Source organism: Cucumis melo, chromosome 11 (assembly GCF_025177605.1).
Source record: "Cucumis melo cultivar AY chromosome 11, USDA_Cmelo_AY_1.0, whole genome shotgun sequence".
NCBI classification, from domain to species: Eukaryota; Viridiplantae; Streptophyta; class Magnoliopsida; order Cucurbitales; family Cucurbitaceae; genus Cucumis; species Cucumis melo.
The window spans coordinates 11,166,656-11,173,761 of NC_066867.1; the positions used below are offsets into that span (position 1 = coordinate 11,166,656).

General features: G+C 30.0%; 1 long non-coding RNA gene across 1 annotated transcript; it reads right to left on the reverse strand.

Annotated features, from left to right (window-relative positions):
* Nucleotides 1–4,420: 4,420 nt before the first annotated feature.
* On the reverse strand, nucleotides 4,421–6,051 carry LOC127143872 (uncharacterized). Its single transcript, XR_007815436.1, has 2 exons — nucleotides 5,797–6,051; nucleotides 4,421–4,960 (listed from the first exon to the last, which is right to left on the reverse strand). It is a non-coding gene; the product is annotated as an uncharacterized LOC127143872 (long non-coding RNA).
* Nucleotides 6,052–7,106: the final 1,055 nt, after the last annotated feature.

The following is a 7,106-nucleotide window of genomic DNA, read 5'->3' on the forward strand; positions in this document are numbered from 1 at the left end:
TATGATTCTTTTTTCTTTCTTTCTTTCTTTTTTTTTTTTTTTTGAAAAGAAAAACCTCTCCCATGGTTTAAACACGAATCCAACCTTTGAAGACTATTTTTTTAAAATAAAATTGTATTTTGTTATCCAAATTTGATTAAGAATTCAACTTTTATGTCTAGAAAAATATAAATTCTAATATAAAAACGAGAAAAAGTAAAATGGTCATCAAATCATGTCTAACTGCTGACTACTGTTGTATAGTCATGATTATAATGCTATTCGTTAAACTTTTTCGTTAAATTTGACAAATATTTACATTACATTTGACAAATTTGACAAATTCGTTAAATTCGAAAATAAAACATTTGACAAAATATTTACACTGCTTAAAAAGATTAAGTGTAATGAATTTTATATTTTATGAAGTACAAGTAATTTGTCAATATTTTCTATTTTTGAAAAAATTCCTAAAATTAATTAAATAAAGAAAAATTAGTAATTATTAAGTAACAATATATCTTTAAAATAAATCAATAATAATAAAAGAAGTTTTCTAAAAATACAAAAGTTTGACAAACTATTCACCCTTCATAGAACAAAACCATTGCAAAAAAATTAATTACATTTGATTTTTCTATGAACGGTAAATATATTGTCAAATAATCAACTTTTAACATTTTTCAATAATATAAAATGTATTTTTCAATAACAATAATTGATTATTACTCTTTTTTCTTTTTTTTTTTTATATAATCAAGCAATCATTTATTTCGATTTTTTCATAACATTATAATTAGTTCGTTATTTATTGTGATTATTTTAAAATTACTTTAGCTATTATTAACGTCATATTAATAAAACTATTTTTTTAGATTCTTTATTAATATACCATATTAATATTTTGATATCACATTTTTTTACTTTTTGTATAGTATATCGCTTTATCTCACATTTTTTTTTAATGTATAGTATATCATTCATTAATATATTTCTTATCTTATTTTGTATAGTATAGAATTAAAATTTCAAACTTTCAACTTGATTAGTAATAAAAATATAGAAAACTAAATTATAGGGGTGTAAAATAATCCGAATAATCTGACAACCCAAACTCCCCAAACTTATGGGTTGGATGGAAATTTTTTATTTTTTTCGGGTTAGGTTGGATCTTGGATTGGAGGTTAAAAATTTTGGATCAACCTAACCCAACCTAAATTAATATAAATAAATAAATAAATATTTATTTATTTATTTGTATTATATTTATATGTCGGTTTCAAATTTTGAATGTACAACAATTTTGAACTTTATAAACATTAAAATTTGGAAATGAAAAGAGAAAAACAATCTAATACAACCCAATAACTCAACCCAACCCAACCACTCATATTTTATGAATTGGATTGGATTGAAAATTTAATCAGGTTATTCAGGTTGTCAACTAATCCAAATTTGAGAATGTCTCCAAATCCAACCCAACCCAAACCATCTACACACTTACTTAATTATATTAACTATGAAGTTAGATTAAATATATCAATGGCTGATTTTTAATTATAAATTATTCCATTTTTAAATATTTATGATTATATTTATCGTAGATTTTTAATTAATTAATTTTTATCCATGCATTGAATGATATTTATTACTTAATTAATTAGTCAATTACAACAGTAAAAGATTGTTTAATTTCATAGATTAATACGAATAAAAATTTGTTTATAAAATTTTGATGGCATTTGTTACATGGACAACCAAACATATTCATCTTTAATTCTAATATATATATATATATATATATATATATATATATACCATTTTATGAAAAGTACAATTTTCTCATTATCATTTAATCTTTAAACATCTATAAAATTTTAATTCAAAAGTATAAATTGATATTTACTTTAAAATATACATCTATAGATATTAATGATTGAAAATATTTACTAAGGCAGACAAGAGTGTCAGGTGTATTGACAAATGCACCCTACATACTAAACGTGAACTGTGACATGTTTATGAACAATCCCCATGTTGTTTTACATGCAATATGTGTATTCTTCAACTCCAAAGATGACTTAGAAGATATTGGATATGTTCAAACTCCTCAATGCTTTTACGATGGCCTCAAGGACGACCCCTACGGAAATCAACTAGTGGTCGTATATGAGGTATTATCCTTTATATATATATATATATATATATATATATATATATATTTATGTTCATATGTTTCTTCCTGCTATCTTATAATTCAATAATTAAAACAAAATTTTGGTAGTATGCTAAGGCTATCTCTAAAGCCTCGAAGTCTACTCTAAGAAGGAAATGAGTTGATGAGAATGAGCCACATCCATGGTTGGGCTGTAATAGCTGGGTGTGCCTAACTGAATGCTTGAACTTTAATACAGTAGAATCAGTGTAAATAACAAAATTGTTCAAAGTATTTACAACATATAACAAATGTTCTATCTACAAACTGATAGAAGTGTATTAGTGTCATTAGTGATAAATCTAAAATTTTATGCTATATATATTTTGTAAATATTTCGATTCATTTTACTATATATGAAAATTCTTATTTACTATATAACTAAGTAATACATAGTCACTACTAAAAAAAGGGGTTCTTTCGAAGATTGTGATTTTAAATACTTGACGGTTTTTGAAAAAAACGTCAAAAATAGGTGATTTCAAAGATAAAATGTTAGGAATTTTGATGAAAAGGTGGAGGTAGGTCAATTTTAAGTTTTAATTTCTTGACTTTTTTAAACATCGAATGATATGTATTTTTTCTTGGCGTTTTAAAAACGTCAAGTAATGTCTATTAAATTATTGACGTTTTTAAACATCAAGTGTTTCTATGAAAAGGGAGAGGTAGGCCAATTTTTGGCTTTCTTAACCTTTTTTATACGTTAAGTAATATGTAATTTTTCTTGACGTTTTAAAAATGTCAAGTAATATCTATTAAATTTTTGTCACATTTGAGAAGCTTCGTTCAAAGATTGGTATCGAAGCTCGTAGAAACATTTAAGAAAGCTTCACACTTCCAAACCGCTATCCAAATAAAGATAAGAGGGTCGAGGGTAAATATGGTAGAACAAGAGAAGACTGAGATTCTTGATGAACCAAAGAAACAAGATATGGTCGTATAACAAGATATCGATATTGAAAAGTTTGATATCAAGGGAAATTATACGTTACGAAAGGCTAAGATCAAAGCAATTCTTTCTCAATAGAATGCAACAAAGTTTTTACTAATCCATCCAAGCTAATGTGAAACAATAACTCAAGAATACAAAGAAACTATATGCAAAATGTTGCATATGACTCTATAGTTTTAAACCTAAGCAATAATGTCTTTAGGGAAGTTAATGATCAAGAAACCACATATGGAAATGTGGAAGAAGCATGATGAACTCTATCAGTCAAAAGATCTACAAAATCGAGAGGCTATCTAAGAGAGAAGTATTTTACCTATAAGATGGATAACAACAAATCTTTTAACAGAAAATCTTAGAGAATTTAAGAAGCTGTCAACTGATTTCAAGAACTTGAGAGGTAAGACTGTTGATGAAATTGAATTGTTCATTCTTCTAAACTCACTTCCGGATGCATAGAAGGAAGTAAAGGTTGCATTTTAATACAAAAGAAAGAAAATCACGATGAATTTAAATTGCTTGTCTAGGAAAAGGGATTAAGTTAATGGTGAATGGTAATTCTAAAGAGGAAAAGGCAAAAAATAAAATAAAAAATAAAAAATAAAAATCTAAAGAAACCAAAAATGAGAAGAACAAGTCAAAGGTTGAAGGTACTTTTTGCCAAAATAGGGACATTTAAGACTATATTCGATATGCTTTTTTATAGCGTAACTCTCCCTCCATCACTCCATTTATTTACTAAGTTCACATTTTTATAGGAAATATTCATCAAGACATCACAATAAGCCAAACGCAACAAAAATCACTTAAAACAGAAAAAAACAAGCAACAATACAAGAAATTGTCGATCTCCCGATGCACAAAATCGTCGGGAGATGTATAAAATTTGTCGAAAAAAGATCTGTCAACGCATAAATGCATGTCGGGATGAAAGTTGGGTGAAATACGTCGGGAGAGACATTCCCAATGCACTAATGTGCAGGGTCGGGAGATTCTGGGAAGCTCCCAACAGAATATATAGTATCGGGATATCCTACACAACTCCCGACGTAGTATTGCATCAGGAGTTACGTAGGATCTCCCGATTCTGCTTATAAGTGTGTCGGGAGTACAATTAATTTTTTTAAAAAATACATTCCAATATTTTAAATTAATCCATTACATTATATAAGAAGAAGCAAATAACAATGAAATAACCCTAATCAAATATGTCTAACTCTCCTCATCTTTTAAACTATACATTATTATATTATATGAGAAGAAAGAGACTACAATAGTTCTTTAAATTAATACATTACATTATATAAGAAGAAACAACATAGATATTTTACACACATGGCATCGTTGGGTAATCGTCGTAGTGAGTCGTCGTGGTTTTGGGAATATACAAAACATCTTAGAACAAAAAGAATTGTCAAGCCTATAAAAATATCATACAGAACACATAATATACAACTATGAGACAAAGCAGTTTCAAGCAAATAATTTCCATGCAATATTAAGTGACAGCTAGTGTCTTATATAGGAGTAAGAATAGCACAAGCATGTACAGCACTTGGTAAGAGTTGGACCCATATGTGAATGACTACATCTAGAGAAAATGCCAAGGTAGATATATTTACTCAAAGAGCAAAAATGAACGATATCTTTGTCATGGTGAGAGTTGAAGAACCTTCAAAATATTGTTGAGCACTTCTTTGAATTGTTCATCCTTGCATCTCTACTTGCATTCCTAAGTAAGACTTCTTTGAATTGCTCATCCTTGCATCTCCATCCTTGCATCTCTACTTGAACTCCTATGTAATCCAAATGTTTAACTGCAGTAAAAGCATAAACAAATAAGCAAATTGACCCAAATGTTTCATAGTGAAAATACATGCCAAAGAAAAATGAAAGATGTGGAAAAAGATCAAAGGTATGACCCAATTTAGTCCACTTGATAAGAGAAACAATATTGAGAAAAGTATAAGAATAGCTGATAATCACACCTATGCAACTAACTAAACCCTAAAGACTTCAAAGTTGTTTATAGACACACAATTAATGAAAAGATTATGAATTCCTAAGCAATACCTATGATTCTATCGTTTCAAGCTCCGAGTAATATCCATCAAAATATAGTCATTTATTAAGCTTTTTTCTCTTGTTTACTTGATGAAAAGGAAGGTCTTGAAACAATTCCTTTCTTTTTTATCTTTTTGTGATATTGTTTCCTAGCAGTAAAACCAACTTTTGTTCCATAATGAACATAGAACTGATACATGTCCTCAAGAGAACTAAACTTCATCCATATCATTGGCTCCACAATTTCAAGTTGAGGGTCAATCCTAGCCTCTCTATCATCCCTCAGATCAACAACTTGAGAATTATTACATGGTTGCACTGGTTTCTCCATGGCTTCAAGAAGAAGAAAAACAAATTAAAACACAATAGCTAAAGGCAAAAAACAGAAGAAAAAAGCTCACTGAAAACTTAAAATCTTAGAGATTCTAGCAAACAGCATACCAAAACCATAGTTTTTGTTCTAACAAACGGTACAATAAAAACAGCAATAACATTTTAAAATCATAGACTCTAACCCAACGTTAGTACAACGATAACAGTACCATAAGGCATGGAGAATTTAAATCTATCTTAAGCTTAAATTACTTACGTGAAGATTATATAGGGGCGACGACACCGATACCGGCATCGAAAGAGACGGGGCAGGTGAAGAGGATAGTAGGCACAGAAAGCGAGTGGCAGCCAGGAGCGACAGTGGTGGCTTCGAATCCTTTATTCACAGATCTGTGAATGAGAGATCAGAAGAGAAATTTTTAAAGAACAACTCCTGACACAACCTGATACGCGTCGGGAGTTCCCTTAACTGTCGACACATTAAAGACGACATCGACAATTTTCTAACATCTGTCGGCGCATCAATAGCAACAGCGTTAGTGGAAATTTTGGTCAACCACCCCGACGCTTTGAACTTTTGACACGTGCCTTTGGTTCCTTAACCTACATTTATTAGGTATATTTAAGCCCTTTTTCTCATTGTATAATCTTTTAGTACCTCATATTTTAGTTTTCCATCAAGATTAGACTCAAAATTACTTATATTTCTCTCAAAAGATTGAATAAATACTCTCAGGAACTATTTAAGAATTTCAATGTAAAGACCCAGCCTCTTATACTAAGTTGTGGACTTTACTTTAAAAGAAAAGAATTAAAATTTATTTAAAGTAAATAAAAAATAAAATAAAACTGCAAATTGTCGTTAAAATTATAAATAGAATGTGTGGAAATAAATTAAAACAGAATTCCTATCTCGGGCCCTACTAGTTTGAAAGGAAAAAACAAGGAAATAAATAGAATAAAATAAAATGAAAAGAATAACGACACTGAAATCTAACAAATGACGTAAGCGGAAGCAAACGTGTCCCTATGGCTCGCCACGGTCACTTCTGGTCATTTGCCAGCTTGTCTTTGCTCTTACCTCTGCCTCTGCCTGAAAAATAGAAATCGAAAGAGTGAGTATAAAAATATACTCAATAAGAGACCCACTACTAGTCCCACTAGGTGCCTATTAACCTCCTATTAGAGTTCTAAAAAGTGGTACCCTTGAACTGGCACGTTCTCGAACACGTGCAAACTGTGATCCCATAGGAACAAGCTGGTCTTTGGTGAACACAAAAGAACACCTAAGACGATCGGGCTGCGAGTGATTCCATCGAATCATTTAAATCATGTCTATGTCAATGTCAATGTCAGACTGGTGGTCCCATCGGACTGCGCAATCATAAGTGTGAGCGATCCCGTGGATCTCTCAAATCATGTCTATGTCAATGTCAATGTTAGACTGGTGATCCCGTCGGACTACACAGTCATCAAAAAGAGTGGTGATCCCAAAGGACACTCATATAGGTACGACTCTAATAGGTAAAGCTAACAACCCTATCCATAGCGTGCACATAACACATC